Raw genomic sequence first — 25,254 nt, forward strand, 5'->3', positions numbered from 1 at the left:
CCAGTTACCCTGGGAAAGGCCTCTTGGCCACCACCTCACATCTCTTTCCTCTCCATGTCCAGTTGACTCTCCCAAACATCTACTTCCTCTGCCTCCTCGTTCTTTCACCCCCGGATCATCACAGCTGCTTCCTAACTGACCTTCAGTCCAGCTGTCACACCACTGCCACTAGCATGCCCTTTCTGAAACACAAATCTGGTCATGCAGGTCTTGCTTACGATGCTCAGTGACTCTCCATTGCTTAGAGTAAAATTCTGAGCCCCTGGGCACAGGAGGCCCCAGAGGACACGACGCCTTTATTCCTTTCCTGTATGTCCTTTCGTCATCCTAGGCTCCTTATTTTCTAGGAACTTCATATTCTGCTGTTTTCAAAATGCTTAGGCTCACTCAAGCTTCCTAGCCATCCCTCATGTTTGCTCTGCCAAAGATGCCCCCAGGTTCTCTCCCGCCCTCCGTGTCCTCTTAGCAAACTTCCTCCCCGTCAGCTCCTTCTTCCCAACTCTCAGCAGCCAAAGCTTCTACCATGATTTCCCTGGAGATCTGCTTCTAGATCTCCAACCAGAGGTAGTGTGGAGTAGCGGAAACAAGCGCAGGCTTAATGCCAGCAGCCTGGGACTTCAAATCCTCACACTGCCATCTGCTGGTGGTGCCAGTTTTGTCTCTTCAAATATTTCGGTCCTCCTGACCTGGCCGGGTGGCTGTGAGGCTGAGGAATAACATCCCATCTCTGCAGTACTGCGGAGAAAGTGCTGGAAAAAAGATAAATCACTTATCCCCTTGTAAAATCCACTTAAATATATAAGCATCACCTCAAAGGCCATTTTTACTTATTTTCACAGCAATTCCTCCTCTAGACATGTCTCTTTGTATCACTATCATTCTTTCAGTCATCCAGGCTGAAGACCTATCATACTGGATTTTTCCTTATTTTTCATCTGTCCGTATTTAACAGGCTACTATCCTGCCATTTTTCTTTCCTTCCTCCACCATCCTGGTCTTATATTTCAGAATTTCATTGTCCTAAATACACTTTACCAGCATCACTTCCTTGTGCCAAAATCCTCAGTGGGTCCATATTAGCTATGAAAAAAAGTCTAAATTCCTTAGTATATTTTAGAACCTTCCATGTCTGGCCATACAGTTGCCAGATTGACCAAATAAAAATATACAAAATTTTTATTTTTAGGTAAATAATTTTTGTATGTAAATATATCACAAGCAATACTTAGAATGAAATTATACTAATAATTTATTTGCTGTTTATCTGAAATTCTAATTTAACCAGGCATCTTATATTTTATCTGGCAAACCCTTCTGGTCCTAACTTGTCTCTCTTTGGTCCTATAACTCAATACTCTCTGTGAATGTCGGCTACTCATGATCTGTCCTTAGGTTTGCTTTGTAGCTTTGCTTGTAGCTTGTATTTTGGCCTCAGGTACCCAAGGAGAAGAAGTATAGCCTTTGGAATCAGAAATATGTCATTTTGAACCTCAGCTTTCTTGCTACCAACCCTATGATTTGGACAACTAATTGAACTTTCCTAACCTCAGTTTTCACATCTGTAAAATGTGAGTCCTCATACTCCCACGTGAGAGAGAGGTTTCAAGGACTGCAAACCTAGGACAGTCGAGATCTACTTTATGTATTCAACATGTTAATTCATTATCATTGTTGCTAGGGTTTCTGTGGAGCAGACCTTTGGCAGCTCTTTGGGTCCTCAGTTGTACTTCTGGCCATGATTTGTAAGAAGCAATGTGGTCTAGGTTAAGTTGCAAGTCACAGAGGCTGGAGTGGAAGTAAGGGTGATCTCTCCGGGTCACCTGCCTTTCCAGATCATATTCTGTGCCTGGCAGTAGGAAGGAAGCAAGCTATGCCCCAGTGGGGATCTGGGGGCAGGAAGCCGAGGGCACTTGCCAACACTGGGAGCCATGCCTGCCTCCACTGGCTCAACCCTACAAACCTCTCTTCATCTTATTCCCTTCTCAACCTATATTCTATTACTTTCCTTGTTTGTTTACTTATTGCCAAATGTTATCAAAAAGTAGTCATGTTTACTGTTTTCATTTCTTCATGTAATGTTCAGTTTACACTCTAGTAGGTCTTTTGAAATAGTACTTTCAACTGTCTTCAGTCACCTTCTTATTGCCAGATTCAGACTATTTATTGACAATCTTTGAAACTGCTGAGCACTTGTCTTCATGATGTTTACAATTAGAAATCTAGGTGAAGGGAAATATTCTTATAGTTTGAAAATCAAATCAAATTTATTTTCAACAAAATTAATTTATCAATTTCAAAAATATCTAAAAAAATAACTAAAAGAAATGTCAGCCTTTTTCTTTTCTTTTCTTTTCTTTTTTTTCTTTTCTTTCCTTCTTTCTTTCTTTATTTTTTAATTAATGAGAGCTAAGTTGAAGAACATATAGTAATTTTCTGCCCAGGACAAGCAGCTGAGGACAATCTCAGGCTTTTTCCTGCAGGAACAGTCTCTTTACTATACAGACTAAAATATTTGCATCCCGAGATCAGATTGAGTCCCAAAGAGGATGAAATTAGAGGCTGAGCCTTATATTCCCTGTCCCTTCTCCCAAAGTCACCATTCACATGAGTCTCTGCCCAGCACATCCCAAATACAAATACCCAAAGAGTAGTGAGGGAGGGAACTTTTTTCTAGCTTAAGTCTCTCTATTTGGAAACACGAAGACCGAACATAAGTGTTATCCCTCAAAAGCCTTATTTTGAGGAACCTTCTGTTTTTCAGGTGTTAGTGGGTTCCCCAGGAGCTCCTCATTTATCTTGGTGTGCATTGAGCCATGCAGTTACCTGGGAATTAATTCCCTTTCTAGTCCTACCATCCACTGAGACCAAATGTGCTATTTCTTACTGCAGGTGTGAATGCTCTTAGAGTTGATGCTGCTTCTTTACTATCTGCATGTATTGTCAACTCTCAGGCAAGCAACTCTGTGCCAACGTTCAGAGTCAGAACCACTGGGTCATCTCCTCCAGACCAATCCCCACCTGGGAAAGGCCTTCTTCTTTCCTATTTCTCAGTCCACATGGAAAACCTTTTCCATTCTGCTTGGAGAATACCTGGGTCTTAGTCTACAGCATGACTCAAATAATTTCCATATTCCCTGCTTCCATCTACCTGTGCTGGGCCACCAACAGCAACTAGGGGAGTCCTCCCAGATCCCAGCTAGCTCTTCCTCTCCTTTGGAACTGGTCTTTCTCCCTTGCCCTTCTGCCAGTCATCTCCCCACTAGCATTCAGTCATCACATTTTAATTAGGTTTCATATATTTTTAAAGTTTTCACAACTAAATTTATAAATGAGGAAGGTAATGCTTAGAGAGGCAAAGATGTTTACCTAAGATCAAAAAGCTAAGACATGGAGGACCCAGGACTTACACACCTCTGACAACACAAGTTATGTCCTGCATCTCAGTCAGTGAGGCATTCAAGGCTCCACACTCCTTGGTTTCTAGTCTCTTCCCTACCACATCCCTCTGTCCTCCTGATGCTGTAGTTAGTGCTCTGATTCACCAATACTCTCATTCCTCCACCTTTGTCCATGGTACTTCTTTTTTAAATTTATTTTTTATTTTTTTAAAATATTTTATTTATTTATTGATGACAGACAGAGAGAGAAGCAGAGACACAGGCAGAGGGAGAGGGAGAGGGAGAGAAGCAGGCTCCATGCAAGGAGCCTGACACAGGACTCGATTCCCAGTCTCTATGATCACACACCGGGGCTGAAGGCGGCGCCAAACCGCTGGGCCACCGGGGCTGCCCTGTCCATGGTACTTCTTAAGTGTCAAAGGACATCTTCTCATTCCTCATCAGTAGAAATCTTATTCCATTTTTAAAGCTTACTTAGCTCAAATATAAATTACTATATTAGATAGAACTGCAAAAGACTTAGGAAAAATAACATTGAAGTTAGTAAAATCATGAATGAACATCGACTTTTTAACCAAATTCTACGGTGTTAAAAAAAAAAAAAAAAGGAGACGATACATCATGCAGCTTTAAGAGGACAATTTGGGGCCATGGAAGGAAGGATCACATGAAACCGTGAATGTTAAACTAATGTAACATTTTGGGATGCCTGGGTGGCTCAGTGGTTGAGTGTAGCCTGTGGATGATCCAGGAGTCCTGGGATGGAGTCCTGCATCAGACTCCCCACGGGGAGCCTGCTTCTCCCTCTGCCTATGTCTCTGTCTCTCTCATGAATAAATACGTAAAATCATTTTTTAAAAAAATAGAACATGTTATTCAAGGGATGATAAACCTGAAAGATCAGCAACTGACATTTATTGAGCCTTAGCTCCACGCCAATCCTAAGAAGTAAAAGGAAGAGCTCCCTGTTTAACTGGAGGCACATGTGCTTACATACACAATTACAATACAAAGTGATATGTCCTGTAATTTGGTACAATAAGAGGTGTGGGTGGGTCTGGTACAACATTTTGGGATGCCTGGGTGGCTCAGTGGTTGAGTGTAGCCTGTGGATGATCCAGGAGTCCTGGGATGGAGTCCTGCATCAGACTCCCCACGGGGAGCCTGCTTCTCCCTCTGCCTATGTCTCTGTCTCTCTCATGAATAAATACGTAAAATCATTTTTTAAAAAATAGAACATGTTATTCAAGGGATGATAAACCTGAAAGATCAGCAACTGACATTTATTGAGCCTTAGCTCCACGCCAATCCTAAGAAGTAAAAGGAAGAGCTCACTGTTTAACTGGAGGCACATGTGCTTACATGCACAATTACAATACAAAGTGATATGTCCTGTAATTTGGTACAATAAGAGCTGTGGGTGGGTCTGGCTAAAGAATCAGGGCAAGCTTTATAGGTGATGCTATACTTTGTTCTAGAGAAGGAATAGGAATTTTGCTGGTAGGTAAGTGGCAGCAGGGACAGAAAGATCTTCTAGGCAGATCAAGCACAGTATACAAACATGGCAACATGAGAGTATGAAGTTTTCATTTGATACTTCTAGAGCAAAGGTAAATGTGCGCATATGAGCAAGTCATGCATGTGTATGTGTGTGTGAGTGTGAGATAGTCATGAAGTGTAGGTAAGTGAAGAGTTCTAGAAAATAAAGCTAGGAGGGTCATGTAAGGTTTTAACATGAAAAGTTGATGTGAAATGTTAATGAGTTTCGCTTTTTCTCTATAATTTTGAATAGCTGTGTGATCAGATTTTCTTTTTGGAAAGATCATCTTGGCTGTAGTGTGGATGGTGAATGAAAGATAGTCGAGTCTAGAAGTAGAAATTCCAACAAGAAGGCTACTGTAGTAGTTCAAGTGAGAGATGATGAGGGCTGGTGTGGAAGACACTGTGGTGCCCTGCCCAGGTCTCCTTTCACCAAGTGGAAGTCCCCATTCCCAGCAGTGACTATGGATACTGATAACTCACAGCTGCCCCTTTCTTCAGAGAATCACCCACAACTGACTGCAGCTACTATGCCTGGAAAACAATCTGTGATGCCCCTCTGCCAACCACTGCCCTTGGTTGATGACTGCTAGAAGAGTAGAAGAGATTGGCCCTCGTGCCTTACGGGGGCATAATTCTGCTGTATGGTTAATGCTTTAAGTCCTTTACCTGTGGATCAGGCCAGGCAAGACTTTACCTGAGACTACATGCTTGTCAGGTTACTTTCCTTTCCCTAGTCTGTTTCTCTCCCTCAAAGTTTTTTTTTTTTTTTAACTCATTCCCTCAAGAGATCACATGCACCCAATATCCTCTTTTGGACTCTCTAGGGAACCAGACCTAAGACAGCAAGTATTAACTGTTTATAAGGATGGAGATGCCTGATACACTGAACCAAGTAGAATTAGTATGATTGACTGCTAATTGGATGAATGAGAATGTAGTGTAAGGGGAGGAAAAAACCTGAAATGTTCTCTAGTTCTGGCTTGAAACTAAGGGGGTACTATTCATTCAATGAAATATAGGAGAATGGTTCTGGGGTGGGTGAGGGTGGAGATAAGTAATTCAGTTTTGGACAGGCTGGGTTGGAGATACCTGTGGGACACCCAGGACATTCAGGAAGAGATAAAGAAGGCCATTGGAGTTTATAGAGTTCAGAATAGGAAATCAGAACTGGAGATGTAGATTTGGGAGTCAATAGCAAATAAATGACAGTCACATTAGAGGTATTATGTTCATTGTCCTGGCTCTATACTGGGAAAGTTATAGGATGCTATCCTATTGAATTTCCAATTTAATTTCAGGGAAGGCAATCTAGTTCTCCAGTTTAGTCTTTTTGGTCCATTGTTAGAATTCTGAGCTGGATAATCTTTACCTGGCCTTTTTTTTTTTTTTTAATTCTTCTGTTCTTATTGTGGCTCTGTGTCATCATAAGTGCCAAATGTAGCAAAAGAATACTATAAAAATAACCATTTTGTTCAACGTGATTATAGTTACATTACTGAGGTATATTATGCCCAAATGAATATGCAGAGTGTTTCTTAGTTGCTTTTTAAGAGCCAGAATTAACTGTTTGCCTAAGGTTCCATAATGAAGGCCATTAACATCCTGAATCTGAAGGCAGAACAATTTTTACCCAATCATCAGTAAACATTAAGCCTCAGTCTCTATTCTCTCTCCGTCAAAAGTAGAGAGACCTGAGGATACCTACCTCAACTTTTAAGATGGAGACCCACAAAAGAAATTACTTGGCAAAGCATCAACTAAATTGCAACAAAGCCTGAAGAGTGAGTTTCCCAACAGGGGCAGAGAGTTAAGTATGAAGCATGGGAGAAGACAGGAAAGTAATTCTCCTAGTACATTTTCCAGAGTTCCTTATTGGTGTAATCTGAAGTAGAAAAGAAAAAATACCTTTTTTACTCACTTAGCCATTGCTGAAGTCTTCCCCATATTGACACAATTTTGTTGCTCTATATTAATTTAACCACTGTGTTCCTCTGTCTTTTCATTTCATTTAGAGCATTCTCTAAAGGGCACCATCATTTTCTAGTCCTTAAGTAGAAAGAGTTTAGTGTTTAAGTGGACCACTGTACCTAAGACTGTACCATTCCTTACTCAGACTACCTTTTTATTAGCAAAGCTAGCTGAGTTCCTTCTCTATAATTTACCAAGATCTTTATTAGAAAATGTTTAGTCTTGTTAACTGTATCTTAATAATGAAAATTTACTGAACAGTAATATAGGAGACTGTCCATGGACCTTACCTGAACTTATATTTGAAATGATAAATATTATATCAAATATTTAAAATTTTTGTTTCTGGTCATTCTATAAATTAGATGATGTAATGTGGTATGGTGAATAATAGAACTTGTGGAGAAAAGCCCTGTTTCTGGAAATTTTGACAGTGAAGTGAGATTTATGTGGCTACTCTATCATCTGAAAGGTACATATAAGGGATGCCTGGTGGCTCAGTGGTTAAGCCTCTGCCTTCACACTCAGGGCCTGATCCCAGGGTCCTGGGATCAAATCCCACATTGCTTCCCCTCGGAGAGCCTGCTTCTCCCTCTGCCTATGTATGTCTCTGCCTCTCTCTATGTCTTTCATGAATAAATAAATAAAATCTTTAACAACAACAACAACAACAACAACAAAGGTACATATATACTTAATGGGCAAAGTTTTTTCCCTTCCCCCTACATTTGCATAACTGCTATATAGCTCCTTAAATATTAATAGAGAAACAAAAATACTATTTATTTACAAACCCCTAAGGAATATCCATGCTCCTTTTCAGGATACCTGGCACTCTGACTCCTGTGTGACACGTTCTCTTGAAATAAACATAATACTATGCTTTAGTTTTAGAGAGCTAGATTTTTCCCATTTTATTTTATTTAAAATATTTTATTTATTCATGTGAGACAGAATGAGAGAAAGATAGGCAGAGAGAGAAGCAGGCTCCACTCAGGGATGTGGGACTCGATCCCAGGACTCCAGGATCACACCCTGGGCCAAAGGCAGGCGCTTAACGGCTGAGTCACCCAGGCGTCCCATCCCATTTTAATAAGACATCATTTAGTAGTTTTTTCCTCTTAGTATTTGAGCAAGTCACGTTTAAAGAATGATTTCTGAAGGATATCCATATACTGTAGGTACACGTAATGAATCCATCTTATCCTCCAATTCACCAAACTCAGAAAACATAACACCAAAACAAAGAATTTCTTGGTTTTCCTTCCCATCCTCACCCTTCCTCCTCCATGTCTTATAAATCTGACTCAGAAGAGATAAGCCTCAAAAATTTGCTTCTTGAGTGGCAGCGGGATTTGTCCTAGGGACCCAAAAGCAGTTGTTACAGTGGGTTTGGTTTAGTGGAGTCCAACTACCTGGTTCTAATCTACCTGCCCGTTAAGAGCTGCAATTATAGCTGATCTTGAGGAAGATACTTAGCTTCTCTGTAACTTAATTTCCTCATTTGTAAAACGAGGATAATATATATATGTGTACCTTACAGAGAAATGAGCTAATTTTTGCAAAGCATCTCTAACAGTTGCTGTCGCTCAGTAAGTTTGGAGCATTAGCCACCATCAGTACTATCATGCAGCTCAGTCCATGGCTCCGAATCAGTTTGCTGGATTCTAGAAATCTGGCCAACACACAATAAACAAGGAGGAAATTTGGAGAGGAAGGCCCGGCTTCCTAATTCGGCCTATTTAAAGCAAATCTGGGCGCAATGAAAAACAGGACGGATCCTAGAAACGCCAAACAGACTGAAAAGGTGGAAGAGGTAGAGCTAAGCCGCGCACCACCCCGGCAGCAACGAGACCAGCCCCCGCCGCCAGACTCCGAGGCGGAAAGGAGCCCTTCTAGGGACAGGCGGAGGCGGCCCGCACTGCCCGGAGGGTAGGGAAGAACTACCGGGCCCGGGAGGCGCACGTGGGTCCAATCGCCCTCGGGCTCCACCTTCAGGGGGCGGGAGAATGGGGACGTCACGCGCCTTGGGCGGGGCCTCCGCGCAGCCCCGCCCCTCGGCCGTCAATCCTGTGGCGGTAGGCGAGCCGCCGGCGCCTAGACCAAGGTGAGAGCGGGAAAAGAGCGTGGACCCGGGGGGGTAGAAACGGGAAAGCGGTGGGATATGAACATCAGAGATGAGAGATAGGAAGCAATGGGGAAGAAAGTTAGGGTGGGAGCATGAGAGGGGCCGAAGAAACGGGGACCGGGAGGGAGAGCTGTGGGGGGAGCGGCGCGGTGAGGAGGCCCAAGGACGAGGAGTGTGCAGGCGGTGCGCTGACTGGGTAAAGGGAAGAATAGCGTGACCCCCCCCCCCCCCCCGAGTATGGGATATCCGAGGGGTTCACCCGAGTGGGGCCGTCAAGCAGAGCCTGGCAGTGTGTTGAGAGTCCGCTGTCGCCTGGGCCCGTCGGATCCCCGAGTTAGCCGCCCCTTTAGTATCAAACTGACGCAAGGAGATTGATTCGAGAGCAGAGGTGACCTCCGAGGCCTTGAAGAGGTGACTGATACAGAGTTTTCCTTAGCCCTTCTCAGGATTGGGCCTAAACAACCAGATCAGCAGATTCATCTTCTAAATTACTGCAAAATCACCTGCACATCCTCCACTATGAGAAGGGCATCTCTCTTCTTTCCCCTGCCTTTATAGGACACCAGGCATTTTGACTCCTGTGACACATTCTCTTGACATGAACTTCCTTTTTTTTTTTTTTTTTAAGATTTTATTTGTTTATTCATGAGAGACACACAGAGAAAGAGGCAGAGACACAGGCAGAGGGAGAAGCAGGCTTCATGCAGGGAGCCCGACGCGGGACTCGATCCCAGCTCTCCAGAATCACGCCCTGGACTGAAGGTGGCGCTAAACCTCTGAGCCACCCGGGCTGCCCCTCATGAACTTCCTGAAGACCGTTTCAGCTGAATTATCTTCTGCCTTTCTGTTAACATTTCTTTCATTGACTTTCAAGTTAGACTATTTTCTGTAGTAATACCTCCTTCCATCCCACCTCTACACAAAACAAAACAAAACAAAACAAAACAAAACAAAACGAAAACTCTATCCTTGATCTCTAGACTTGTAGACTGGTAAAGCATGGGGCTTTTGAAATAATCTGGTAGGGAAGCCTCATTTTTAGGTAAAAAAGACAAAACCCTGAGACTCAGAAAGAGTACAAGTGACATGTGTTAAGACCTTAGTAAGTATCAGATACTTACTGTTCTTATACAGTCTTCAAAAACCTAGGCTGTAGGTACTTTCATTCTCTTTTTACAAATGAAAAGACAGACTAGGAGTGATTAACCTAATATGTGATAGAATTGGGATTTGAACCCAGGAAATCTGATTTAAAACCCACCTGCTTAATAATTGAGTAAAAAGAAATACTAGATAAGTGGTAGGACTGTAATTCCAGTTCAGTGGAGTGCTCCCCCCCCCCTTTAATCACACCACAGTTTCCATTAAGTCTAAAGCCCTTTATCTTTTTTGCAAGTTCAGTTATCGGTACTGTATATGAATGGCATGTAAATCAACTTCACTACCTTAAGTTCATTCCCTCAGTTTGGTTCTATAAAACACTTCAGTTTCAAGAAAAAAATATATTTTGGAGTATATATTCCCTAACTGCTAAGTTAGGGAATGCTGACTTTACAGCTCTGACCATAGTAGTAGATTTTGCCATGGCTACTGTGGAACAGGCAATCAGGCAGGGGTGGGAGGAAGTTGATAAATAAAGCTGGAAATTATTGGAATGACAGTTGTTAGCACTTCAGGGTTTATTCTATTAACTTTCCCCTCAACTCAAGGCCTCCAAATTTTAGGAGGAGCTCTAAATCTATAAATAAATATCTTATACTTTAGATACTAACTTCTGCTTACTCATATCATGAAGCTGGAGCTGGTCATCTTCCTCTTATCATTTTTCCTGCCTGTGCAACTGTTGACACAATGAGCAGCCCATAATTTCTGGCATCTCATGAAATTATGCAATAATCTCAAATCCTTATCATGTAGAATTTGCCTCTTCCACACTATTCATTGCCTTTTTATAGTTTATCTTTTTTTTTTCTTATAAAATAAAAAGATTTTATTTTTAAGTAGTCTCTACTCCCAACGTGGGGCTTGAGCTTAACAACCCTGAGATGAAGAATCACATGTTTGACCAACTGAGCCAGCCCCCAATTTATCATTTTTTCTGTTTTTTTTTTTTTTTTTTTAATTTTATTTATTTATGATAGTCACATAGAGAGAGAGAGAAAGAGAGAGAGGCAGAGACACAGGCAGAGGGAGAAGCAGGCTCCATGCACCGGGAGCCCGACGTGGGATTCGATCCCGGGTCTCCAGGATCGCGCCCTGGGCCAAAGGCAGGCGCCAAACCGCTGCGCCACCCAGGGATCCCCATTTTTTCTGTTTATAACTAGTTTATCTTTCCAAGAACAACCCTCAGTCATGAAATAGTCCTCTAATACTGTATTTTAATCCCCAGAAATTGGCATGATGTATCTTATATATTATATATATTTCTTTTGAATTGTATAATACCTAAATTAATGTTTATTGTAAAAAATTAAAATGACAAATATATAGAATAAATGAGGAAACTTCTTTTACCCTATACTTCCAATCTCACTCATTTTCCTGAAATAATGCTGTTGAGAACTTAATGGTAGGCAAGCATCGCTGGGTATTCCCCCAATACAAAGGGAAAAAAAAGGAGGAAAGCACTTAGGAACCAGGAAGAGAATTCCCCATTCCTCCTGCAGTGGCCCTCTAGCACCCCCTACTGATATAGCTTAGAGTTGAATCAGTTGGCAAAGGAAAAATGTTATATGCAGAATCACAACAGGGCTATGAAGGATACATTTGGAGCTGAGGGCAGTAAATTGATAACTGGAACAGATACACAACTAACTTTTTTTTACTTCTTAGAGAATTTTCCATATTGATACATATAGATCTTACTCTTTTTGATGATTGTATAATTCCATGTGTCTTCATTTCATTTGTGGACATTAGGTTATTTCCAGTTTTTCACTACGAAATGGTGAATATCCTTATACATATCACTTTGTATGTATGGCAACTATATCTTTCGGATTGATTTTTAGAAGTGAAATTGCTGGATCACAGGATATACATTCTGTTTTAGACTTTGGTAGTTATGCTACAAATTGATTTTCATGTATGTGATAATGCTGGTTTAGTCAAATTTTCACCAAAATGGATATTATAAACCTTCCCTTTTTTGCCATGCTGATGAGCAGAAAATGATACTATTATTTTAATTTGTATTTTCTTGTTTCTTAAAGAGACTGAGCATCTTTTCATATGTTTTCAGCCCTTTGTTTTTCTGTCATTCTGTGAACATTGTTTTTTTTTAATTACAAAAGTAATTTTTGTAATAATTTAATGTCAGAGTATATAAAGGAAAAATGATGATGGTTAACACATAATGAATGATAATTATGTGCCAGGCACTGTTCTAGGACTTTACTTTACTTATGTTAACTTAAGCACAATCTCCCAGCCATTACCATCTGAGATAACTGCTGTTTACAGTTGGGTGTGCAGTCTTCTAGATTTTTTTCCTAGGCTACACACACATAGAATCTTGTTCCTTGGGGCTTCTTTTTTACTTTGGTCTCACAAAAATGGAAACCTTTCCCATATATTGCTTTACAATATGCTTTTTGCCCACTTAGTTATGTTTTGGACCTCTTCTAAACCAATATAGAAAAATTTATTCACCCTTTTTAACGTCCTCATAATATTTCATTGTATGGTTACCATAAATTATCCGTTCCTATACTAGTGAGTATTTATTTTGAATCAATTATTTTGCTAAGATAATCAATGCTGCAATGAACATTTGTATGTGTATCTTTATACAGTCATTAATTTAAATTTTCAATTTTTTCTGAGAATAAAATGTTAGAATACTGCTGGGGCATCTGAGTGGTTCAGTTGGTTAAGATCCAACTCTTGATTTTGGCTCGGGGTCCTGGGATCGAGCCTCAGGAGCCTCACCTCACGTTGGGCCTGCACTCAGCAGGAGTCTGCTGGAGATTCTGTCTCCTTCTCCTGCTTCCCCTCCCCCCATGAGCACTCACACATGCACACTCTTTCTCTAAAATAAATAAATCTTTTTTGGAAAAAGTTAGATTACAACTTCATAAATCCTCAGACTTTCTTGTTGGCCTCTCTCTCTCCCTCTGCTCCTCCCCAGCTCATGCTCACTCGCTCACTTGCTCACTCTCTTTCAAATAAATAAAATCTTAAAAAATATAGCCTGTTAGGTATTCACTATCTTCCTACCCTACATTACATCTCTGTAAGTCCTGATCCTTAGTGCAATGGTTTTTCTTTTCTAGTTTACTCAGTAACCACTTTCAAACCAATCTGAGCTCTTTCAAATTCCCTAGGTTCTCAGAAAAGCAAGGTTCTTCCCTACTGTCTCTATGCCACTTAGGTTTATTGCTCGTTAGTATCTTAGTGAACTTAAAATGATAATCACATGTTTCACCTGTCCAACCAGCATTCCCAGAGCTCTACTAATTAGAAAATTCTTTCATTTGCTTTTTTCTGATTATATACACTCTGCTCCCTTTTTTAGAACTAAGAATGTTCAGATACATCATTGCTTCAGAGGAGAAAATCTGTTTTATGCCTCCTTGTTTTGTTTTTGCTCTGTATTTGTATTTGTTTGTTTCACTATTTTTTGTTTGTTTTTCTGTCTCACTTCTAAGGCTTTTTTGATAGGTCCTTCAGCATCTCCTCTATTCTTTTAAAAATTGAGGCAAGATTCATATAACATAAAATTAACCATTTTAAAGTATACAATTCAGTGACATTTAAAACATTCATGATGTTAAATCACCACCTCTATCAAGTTCCAAAATGTTTTCATTACCCCAAAAGAAAACCCTGTATTCATGGTCACTCCTCACTCTTCACTCCAAGTGAAGTCCCTGGCTACCACCAAATCACTTTCTATCTCTATAGATTTACCTATTCTGGATATTTCATGTAAGTAAAATCATATAAAAAGTGGCGTTTAGGGTCAGATTTCTTCCACTAAGCCTAGTGTTTTTGAGGTTCTTCCACATTGTAGCATATATCAATACTTCATTCCTTCTTATGACTAAAATTCCACCATTGGTGTATACCACAATTTGTTTATCTATCCATTTATCTATTAAAGGACATTTAGACTGTTTCTACCTTTCACTATTGTGAGTAATGCTGGTATGATTATATGCATGGATATATATTTGAGCCCCTGTTTTCAAAGCTTCTGGATATTTACCTAAGAGTGGGATTGCTGGGTCACATGGTAAGTCTGTTTAACTTTTTGAGGAACCATCAAACTGTTTTTCATAGCAGTTGCCCTGTGTTACATTTCCACCAGCAGTATGCAAGGGTTCCAATGTCCTCCTATCCTCATCAACACTTATTTTCCATTTTAAAAATAGTCATACTAGTGGGCTTAGAGTTGTATCTCATTGTGGTTTTCCTTTGTATTTCCCTAATGATGAGTGATGTTGAGCATCTCTTCCTGTGCTTGTTGGCCATTGGTATAACTTCTTTGAAGAAATGTCTATTGAAGTTCTTTGCACATTTTTTTAAAAGATTTTATTTCTTCATGAGAGACACAGGAGAGAGAGAGAGAGAGGCAGAGACACAGGCAGAGGGAGAAGCAGGCTCCATGCAGGGAGCCTGACATGGGACTTGATCCTGGGTCTCCAAGATCACACCCTGGGCTGAAGGCGGCGCTAAACCACTGAACCACCCAGGCTGCCCTCTTTGCACATTTTTACTTTGAGTTGCATATCTTTTTGTGGTTGAGTTGTAACAGTTCTTCATATATTCTGAGCGCTAGATCCTTTATCAGATACATGATTTGCAATTTTTTTTCTTCTATTCTGTGGGTCATCTTTTCGGTTTTTTCTTTCTTCCTCTCTCTCTCTCTCTCTCTCTTTTATTTTTGTACTGCTATTTATTTTTGTGAAGAGGTAAATCATACACTTTGCAATGAAATCCCAAAGGAGACCTCATATCCCCGTGGGACACAGTACCCCCAGAGTAGATCCTTAAGGCATGACACAGGCCTGGTTCTTTTTTTTTTTTTTTTTTAAAGATTTTATTTTTTTATTCATGAGAGACACAGAGAAAGAGAGAGAGACAGACACAGACAGAGTGTCTCCCATACTGGGAGCCTGGCTGGGACTCTGTCTCAGGTCTTCAGGATCAGGCTCTGGGCTGAAGGTGGAGCCAAACCGCTGAGTCACCAGGGCTGCCCAGGCCTGATTCTTTAGCCCTATTAGGGCTTATCTTTTCATTTTCTTGATAATATCCTTTGATGCACAAAAGTTTTTAATTTTGATGATGTCGAATTTATCTTTGTTGTGGTTGCTTGTGTTTTTGATGTCATATCTAAGAATCCATTCAGAATCCAAAATCATGAAGGTTTACCCATAGGTTTTTTTCCAAAGAGTTTTATAGTTTTAGCTTTTACATTTTGGTTGTTGATCCATTTTGAGTTAATCTTTTGTATATTGTATGAGATAGGAATATGAATATCCAGTTGTGCTAGCACCATTTATTGAAGAAACTATTCTTTTCTTATTGAGTGGTCTGGGAATCCTTGTTGAAAATCAATTGCCCATAGATGTATGGGTTTATTTCTGGATTTTCAGTTATATTTCATTGGATGTTTATCCTTATGCCAGTACCACACAGATTTTAAAGTACAGTAGTCATGTAGTTAAGTTTTGCATTTAGGAAGGGAGTCCTCCAACTTTGTTCTTTCTCAGTATTGTTTTGGCTAATTAAGGCCTATTACAAATCCCTATGAATTTTAGAAGATTGACTTTTCTGTTTCTTTAAAAAAACTTGTTTTTTTAGTATTGTCTCTTCCTCCTTCAGTTTATCCTTCCAGCTGATACCACAGTTTCCTATATCTTTTAAAGATTTTATTTACTTATTCATGAGAGACACAGAGAGAGGCAGAGACACAGGCAGAGAGAGAAGCAGGCTCCCTGCTGAGGACCTGATGGGGATCCCAGGACTCCGGGATCACTCCGGTATCACGACCTGAGCTGAAGGGCAGACATTCAACTGCTGAGCCACCCAGGCGGCCCAAGATGTACATTTCTTATCATGTTAATAGTCCCTCAAATTTTGCCTCTTCCTTGAAGTTCCTCAAATTGATTACTGAAAAGAAAAACCAATTACCTTTTTTCTCCTAATACATTTAGACATGAAATTCCTGAGTTGCACTTGCTTCAATATCATTCCCACCTATGTTATTCTTGCTTTAATGAAAATGCACTGGGATCCCTGGGTGGCGCAGCGGTTTGGCGCCTGCCTTTGGCCCAGGGCGCGATCCTGGAGACCCGGGATCGAATCCCACGTCAGGCTCCCGGTGCATGGAGCCTGCTTCTCCCTCTGCCTGTGTCTCTGCCTCATTCTCTCTCTCTCTCTCTGTGACTATCACAAATAAATAAAAATTAAAAAAAAAAAAAAAAAAAAAAAAAAAGAAAATGCACTTAAAATAACAGAATTTAGAATTAGAGGGGACTTTAGGAATATAATGCTGAGTCCTATTTAAATATGATCAACTGAACACATTCATTTATCTCTGCTGCTTATCCAAAGTCCTCTAAAGAGACAATAAGCTCAAATGCATAATTTGGTGGTGAGCAGATGACAGCAACCACATTTTGGAAGTTATAAAGCAGGTACAAGTGTGGGGGCTGATTTTGCAGAGTAGTAGTTCACTAAGCTCTTAGTAAGGGAAATAGAGCAAGCCAATTTTCAGAACCCCTAGGGGAGCTTAAATGTTGGAGGTACTAGATACCTCTGACAGAGGGAGTATGAGTGAGAAAAAATATGAGGCATCGCTGAGGACAGAGATACTGTACTGAAAATGGGAATTAAACAAAAGGCAATATTAGATGGCAAGATCTATCAGCCCCTGCTTCCAACTCAGCTCTGAGGATACTGGCAACCAGGCTTACTCCATTCCCTCCTTCATCCATAGCTGATTGGATAATTTCTCACTAGGAAAACTTTCCAGCCCAAGAGGGGCAAAATCCTGCAATTCTAAAAAAATCATCCTCCGTTGACCAGCCCAACCTCCTACCCTACCTCATCCCTGCTAAGGCCTCACTCCGACAGCCAAGGCTTGCCCTCAGACAATCAAGGAAAGCCTCCAGCAGAAGAGAAACCAAAATGAACAAAAAGGAACTCAGAGAAAATAGAGGCTATGAAATTGGTAGGAGAACTTGTTTTAAAAACCCTATTGCCTATCCTTGTAGATATCCTTGTCCCACAAAGGAAAGAACACATTCAAAAGGAACATTCAGAAGGAAAAAAATGTGTTTGTAAATTGAAAATAGTATAGTAGAAATGAAAAATTCAACAAAAAGGATGGAAAATAAGGTGAGGAAATGCCTGAAAACTGTAACCAGCTATACTCACACAACTTACTGTTACCTTTATAGAACTTCTATTTCAATCTTGTTGGCAGTATAACTTTACTATTACAGGGAACTCCTTCACAGGGCAATGAAGATGTAAATAACTGCTCTGGGAGTTTCATTCCCTAGGAAGCTTATTTAAAATGAGAATCAAACTGGTTAGCTCACCAATAGCATCAGTTTATTCCTGAAGACTCCCAGATCCTGGGGCACTTGGGTAGCTCAGTTAGGCCTCTGCCTTCAGCTCAGGTCATAATCCCAAAGTCCTGGAATCAGCCCCCAGTCTGGCTTCCTGCTCAGTGAGGAGTCTACTTCTCCCTCTCCCTCCACCCCTTCCTCCAGGTTGCGCTCTCTCTAGCTCTATCAAATAAAATCTTAAAAAAAAAAAGTCTCTTTGATCCCTCATCTCAAAATCCTTGCTTGCTGTGTCCTCCATCCCTGAACTATTATCTTTGTTCAATCTTAATCAAGTGGTAGCATTGAAAGACCTGCCTTAAACCAGACTTCAAAACCTCACAAATATCTCAACTTTGCCTTTCTCCGTCTGAGAGGCTACTAGTAGGCTGTCAAGTTAGTAGGAATAAACTCAGTTTTGTTTTATCAGCAAGTTTTTCAGCCATATTTTGGTAAACCCAAAATCATCACTTCTTAAAAAGTAGTGCAAAAAACCCCACAGGGGCACTTGGGTGGCTCAGTGGTTGAGCATCTGCCTTTGGCTCAGGTCATGATCCCGGGGTCCCAGGAAGGAGTCTTGCATCAGGCTCCCTACAGGAGCCTGCTTCTCCCTCTGCCTATGCCTCTGCCTCTCTTTGTGTGTCTCTCATGAGTAAGTAAATGAAATCATTTTTTTTTAAAAACCCACAAAAACGCAGAGGGGAAAGTGGGAGAAAAGGGATAAAAAAGTTAAAAAAAGATCAATTCAGGAGGTTTAATATCCAAGTTACAGGAATTCCAAACAAAATGAGAACAGGGAAAATGATGAAAAAAATATCAAAGAAGTAATTCCAGGAAACTTCCCAGAACTGAAGGACATACATTTCCAGAATATAAGGCACGATGGATCAAAAGAGACTCATTCCAAAGCTAAAATCAAAACTGTAAAATTTCAGAAACATTTAGATGAATCTAAGGCAAAGGGGGAAAAGTTCTTGGTTGCCCGCAGATTATTGCCACCAGATGGCAGTATTGCCTCAAAAGCTCTATTTCTAAGATGGGGTTTTAGGACAATTTCTCCACTTCTTTCCAAAGATTTAGAAAAGAGGTAGGCTTAGTTTGGATTATTTCCATTTAGTCATGCTCTATCAGAGCTCTCACTCCTGATTTCTTCCTAAAAGGCTCTACTAAAAGGTCACCATACAATCTGCCTGAAGGAAGAAAAAAGACTCAATTATCTTTGAGGAATTGGTTTGTGAGGCTCTGAGGGGAAAACAAGACTTAAGAGAATTGACTCTGAGCTTTAACTGTTTTACAAAGGAAGACTCCTATATGCAGGAATTCTACAAAGCATCCATGCATTCATTCTCTCAAGTCTCATTGATGCCTACTATATGCTAGGTATTAGCAATAACCCAGGGGGAAAAGTCAGACATGGATTCAAGGAGCTTCATTCCAAATATCCAAAAAACCCCCACAAGTTCAATCACATATCTATCTGAGGAATTTGATAGAGGCCAGGATGGAAAGTAAGCAGACCAATTGTGTAGGTGGGAGATACAGATGACTTGGATTAGGATGGTGTTAGGGGAAAGAGAAGTTGATGCATTCAAGATGTATTGGAGTTAGATAGAACTGATAGGACTTGGTCATTGGATGCAAGAGGTCAGAGAGCAGATGCATTAACATCTCTGGATTGAGCAAGTGGCTGGGTGCATGGATTGGCATTTTTTCAGGTAGAGAAGACTTGGGTAGAGAAAGATTTTAGAGGATAGGATGGTAGATAAGAATCAAGATTTCAGTGAAAAATGTTAATTAAATTGCTCCTCCCTAGGCATTTGGGTTCTGGTAGATGTCGCTTAACCAGGCTAGGATGGAGTTTGCACCAATCTACTTCCCAGTAGAATGGTTTGGACTGGCATATTTGGTTTAAATTGGCTTTTGGTTGGCATTCATTTAGTTAAAAATTGCTGTTGATTCATTTCTCCTACTGAGCAATAGCAAAATCAGCTTAAATTTTCAGAGTTTTTTGTTTTTTGAGCTGGGCTTTTTGAGAGTTAAAGAAAACAGGACAGGGGTGCCTGGCTGGCTCAGTCAGTAGAACATGTAACCCTTGATCTTGAGTTTGTGAGTTCCAGCCCCATGTTGGATGTAGAGATTACTTAAAAATAATATCTTAAAACAAAACAAAAAACAGGGCAGAGCACCTTTTACATTTTTTGTGCGTGTGTGTGTGTGTGTGTGTGCGCTCTGTTCAGGAGGAGGACATAATCTTAAAGACAAGAAGCTTCTAGAAATGCAAGACCACTTATGCTGATGGATCCTCTCTAGTTGATATGTGCAGGTAAGATCCTGGTGTGATTTTGAGATGACAGAGATGAAAATTTCTTCCCTTGACTCTGAAGATAGAGACCACGTTTCGTCCCCAACGTAGTACCTGAACTCAATAAATGTGTGTTGAAATGAAACCACTCCATCTGGATCATTTTTCATACTTCAGACCTCAGTCAGACTCTCCATAGGACTTGAAATGCCTTGTATTACCTATTTCCCAAAAAGCTGTTGCATAACTTGTGGGCTGGGAGTAGGTGCCTCTCCAAACTCATCACAGTTTAGGACTACAACAACAGGTGTGTTAGAAAAAGGCACATGCCCCACTGCACGGGAATATTTTGCCATTATCAACACAGTGTTAAGGCAAAGTTGTGTTTTTTTTTTAAGATTTTATTTATTTATTCATGACAGACACAGAGAGAGAGGCAGAGACACAGGCAGAGGGAGAAGCAGGCTCCATGCAGGAAGCCTGATGTGGGACTCAATCCCAGGACTCTGGGATTACGCCCTGAGCCAAAGGCAGACACTCAACCACTGAGTACCAGGCGTTCCTAAAGCAAAGTTTAAAATCTACTTAGCCTGCAGTGGTTTCATTTTGTGCTTATAATCAACAGTTACCCCACACGCCTCCTTTGATTCACTCTGCATTTTCTCTGTACCTGTTTGCTTGCACCTTTGGACTGTGGTTTTTTGAAGGGAAGGATTCTGTCTTTTTAAACTTCATACTTTCATACAGTGTAGAACAGTGCTATTTTATAGCCTCGGTAATGCTATATTTAAAGGAATGACCTAGGAGAGCTTTAGCTCGCCACTCCAGTTTTCACAAGCTCCACAACCCTCCTTCAGAATCATAATTAATATATAAAAAGAAAACAAAAAAATATATATATATAAAAAGAAAGAAGTTTACGAATTACAAATAAAACTATTTTTAGAAAACACATTATTTTTATTGTTGTCTAAGTAAAAACAGCGTGCTTACTATGCAAAAGTAACATGAAGTTAAGACAAGTCCTGTAGCTTCCCCTTCCCATCAGATTGTTATTCCTAAGCATTTACCGGGTAAAGAAATCTGACACTCCTAGTGCTCAAGAGATTGTTAACAGCTGTTATTAAAGAATGGCAGCCAAAAAAAAAAAAAATTGGATGCCAATGCCTGGCAAAAGATGTAGCATTCCTCTGAGAGCTGAGTCTCTCATTCCTTGTCTTTCCTTCTCCTATTAGGTTATATTATATCTGTGCTGTGGCCTGTATTCTGGATTTTCAGAAGACTTTGTTCTTATTTATCTTTACTTGTGTGATTCTCATCCAAAGCTTATTGTGTAGTAAATTCTTTGGGAAGTGATATGGCTAAAGTACTATGAAAAGTCCCCCCTGAACATTTTACCTGAAATGTTAAGTAAAGAAAAAGTCAGGCTGCCATCTGGAAGCCAGACTCAGTTGCAAGTTCTTTCAAAGCAATGCAGTATGGGATATTTAAACAAACTAAAATTCTAGAAAGTTTTATGTAGCAAATTTTGGTTTACTGCATTTGGGGAGGGTAGTTTAGAAACATCATAGCACATTTACACCTCAGCCTAAATAACCTAAATAATAAAATGTGTAATATTAATGTGTATAAATAATAAAATGACAGTAATATTACTCTCCCTCAGTTCTGAAGAGTTTTTCTAGGGGTAACTGGGGTGGCTCAGTCAGTTAAGTGTCTGACTCTTGGTTTCTGCTCAGTTCATGATCTTGGGGTTGTGGGATTGAACCTCAGAGTGTCTGCTTGAGGTTCTCTCTCTCCCTCTGCCCCTCCCCTGATCGTATTCTCTCTCTCTCTCCCAAATAAATAAATCTTTAAAAAAAACAAAACCTTTCCCAAGTTTTTCCTCATTAAAACAATAAACTGCTTGGGGCACCTGGGTGGCTCAGTTGGTTGGATGACCCAACTCTTGATTTCAGCTCAGGTCCTGATGTCAGGCTCTGCACTCGGAGTGGAGTCTACTTAATTAAAAAAAAAAGTGTGGGGGGGGGCGCCTGGGTGGCTCAGTCGGTTGAACATTTGACTCTTAATTTCATCTTGGGTTGTGAGCTTGGGGTTATGGGATTGAGCCATTGAGCATTGGGCTCCATGCTCAGCAGAGAATGTGCTTGGGATTCTCTCTTTCCCTCTCCCTCTGCTCCCTGCCCTCCTCCCACTCATGCTCTCTCTCTAAAATAAATGGATAAATCATTTTTTAAAATTATAACTGCTTTATAGTGTAATCAATCAAAAGGACAAAAAATAAAGGGTTTAAATACTGAAAAAGAGATGGAAAATTATCATTATTTGCAGGCAACATTATAATATACCTGGAAAACCTAAGAGAATCAGCTTTTAAAAGTTATTAGAAATAATAGGAATATTTGATAAGGCAGTCTTACAAAATAAATGTATAAAAATCAGTAGCATTTTCATATTTCAACTACAACCAGTTCAAAAATATCATAGGTGGGATCCCTGGGTGGCGCAGCGGTTTAGCGCCTGCCTTTGGCCCAGGGCGCGATCCTGGAGACCCGGGATCGAATCCCACGTCGGGCTCCCGGTGCATGGAGCCTGCTTCTCCCTCTGCCTGTGTCTCTGCCTCTCTCTCTCTCTGTGTGTGACTATCATAAATAAATAAAAATTAAAAAAAAAAATATCATAGGTAAAATGATGGCAATCACAAATCAAAACAACAATAACAACAAGCCCTAACAGGAAATATATGGGATCTAGGGGAAGAAAAATATAAAGCTTAGTAGAGGGTATAAAAAGTCCTAATCAGAAGACTCTGTACTATGAATATATGTATTTCTTCATTGATCTATGGGTTCAATGAAATCCCAATAAAAACGATAACTGCATTTTTTTTTGGCAACTTGATTTTCAGCTCAACTAGAAAGTAATTACATGAAATTGATCAGCAAAATAAATAAAAATAATAAATAATAAAGACTTAGAAGACTTAGCTCTGGTAGCCAGTTTCCAAGATGGAGTCTAATGATCTCTGTCTTCTGGTTTTCACACCCTTTGTTACTCTTCCCACACTGTACCAGTATAAGGTTGACAGATGAAATATAGAATGCCAAATTAAATTTGAATTTCAGACAAGCAATGTGTATTTCTTAGTATAAGTGTATCTTTAGTTGCAAGGGACATAGTTATAATAAAAAGTTTGCTGTTTATCTGAAAATCAAGTTTAACTGAGAATACTATTTTGTTGTTGTTCTTAAATCTGAAACCCTATTAAACCAACGTTGATCTGACTAGTAGCTTATGAAAAAACTAATGGTATGTCATTTTCAAGATTAAGTTATAAAAGACTGTGGCTTCTGTCTTGGATACCCTCCCACTCCCCAATTTCTCCCCTGGAGGAAGCAAGCTGCAATGCTGTGTGAGCAGCCCTATGGAGAGACCCTACATAGCAGGGAACTAAAACCTCTGGCCAGCATCAAGTAAGGAACTGATGCCTATCAACAATGTGAGTGAGCTTAGAGATGGATCCTTCAACCCCAGTCCAGCCTTAAAATAACTGCAGCCCCACCACAACCTTGTGAGAGACAACCAGAACTACCTGGCTAAACTAATCCCAGATTCCTGGCCCTTAAAAATTGTGTAAGATATAATAAATGTTGTTTTAAGGGTCTACCTTTTGGGGTAATTTACTATGCAGCAATAGGTAACTAATACATTGACCCAATTAGATATTTGATCATAAAGTTATAATGATAAAAACAGTTTGTTATTTAATGCAGGAATCTACACTTAAATGGAATAGTATTGAGAATCTAAAAATGGAAATGTATATGAGAATTTTGTGTATGATGCAGGGATCATTCCAAATCAGTGTGGAAAATAATTAGTAAATTAATGACTTTGGAATAATTGCATAGCCATTTAGAACCTTGGTTTATTTCAAATTCCACTACTTCATTGATGGTATAGAGGGAAGTGATTACTTTTTGTATACTAATCTTGTATCTACATCCTTGTTATATAATTGCTTGACAGTTCCAGGAGTTTTTCTGTTGATTCTTTCAGATTTTCTATATAGCAATCACTTTGTCTGTCAAATACAGTTTTATTTCTTCCTTCCGAATTTGTTTATGTTCTTTTTCCTTGTCTTTCTGTATTGCATTAGTAAGAACTAAAAGGAAAAGGAGTGGTGAAAAGGGACATCCTTGCCTTGTTCCTGATCTTAGTCAGAAAGCTTCTAGTTCTCACCATTAAATATGATGTTAGTTATAGGTTTCTGTAGATGTTCTTTATCAAGTTGAGGAAGCTTCCCTCTATTCCTAATTTTCTGATAGATTTTATCAGATTGGGTGTGGGATTTGTCAAATGCTTTTTCTGCATCTATTGATATGATCTTTTTTTTTTGAAGATTTTATTTATTTATTCATGAGAAACACACACAGAGAGAGAGACAGAGGCACGGACAGAGGTAGAAGCAGGTTCCACGCAGGGAGCCAGACATGGGACTCAGATCCCAGGTCCCCAGGATCACGCCCTGGGCTGAAGGCGGCGCTAAACCACTGGGCCACCGGGGCTGCCCCAGCTCATGTGATTTTATTTAGCCTGTTGATGTGATGGATTACAACTGATTTTTCAAATGTTGAATTTACATACATGGGATAAATCCCATTTGGCCATGGCATATAATTCTCTTTCTATGTTATTTGATTTGGCTTACTAATGCTTTGTTAAATATTTTTACATCTATAGTCATGAGAATCTGTCTATAATTTCCTTTTTCAAAGACCTAATGTCTTTGGTTTCGGTATCAGGGTAATTCTGGCCTCACAGAATCAGTTAGGAAGTATTCTCTCTGCTTCTATTTTCAGGATGAAATTATGGAGAATTGGTATAATTTCTGTATTAAATATTTGGTAGGATTCACCAATGAACCCTTCTGGGAATAATGTTTTTTTAAAAACAAATTTGAGGGCAGCCCTGGTGGCTCAGCGGTTTGGCACCGCCTTCAGTCCAGGGCGTGGTCCTGGAGACCCAGGGTCGAGTCCCAGGTCAGGCTCCCTGCATGGAGCCTGCTTCTCCCTCTGCCTGTGTCTTTGCCTCTGTCTCTCATGAATAAATAAATAAAAATCTTTTAAAAAATAAAATAAAATAAAAACAAATTTGAAAAAACAAAACCCACATTTCACTGAAATAAGAGGAAAACTTATTATTTAGATTGAAATGAAATTGGTTTTCCTCACTAAAATCAATAGTCGTATTTTCTGTCGTAAGCATAGATAAACCACAAAACTCTTATTTTTGTAAGTTTTTCAAGTTAAGATGAAGTGGATACAGCCACAGAAAAAGACAGAAGAAAATAAATCA

At 39.9% G+C, this 25,254-nt stretch overlaps 1 long non-coding RNA gene across 25 annotated transcripts in view; it reads left to right on the forward strand.

Moving 5' to 3' along the window:
• Window positions 1-25,254, forward strand: part of LOC144303146 (uncharacterized) — a 137,425-nt gene that overhangs the window by 59,933 nt on the left and 52,238 nt on the right. The gene's annotated exons all lie outside the window — the stretch shown is intronic.

The sequence above is a fragment of the Canis aureus genome, chromosome 32 (genome assembly GCF_053574225.1).
Source record: "Canis aureus isolate CA01 chromosome 32, VMU_Caureus_v.1.0, whole genome shotgun sequence".
In the NCBI taxonomy this organism is placed as follows: Eukaryota; Metazoa; Chordata; class Mammalia; order Carnivora; family Canidae; genus Canis; species Canis aureus.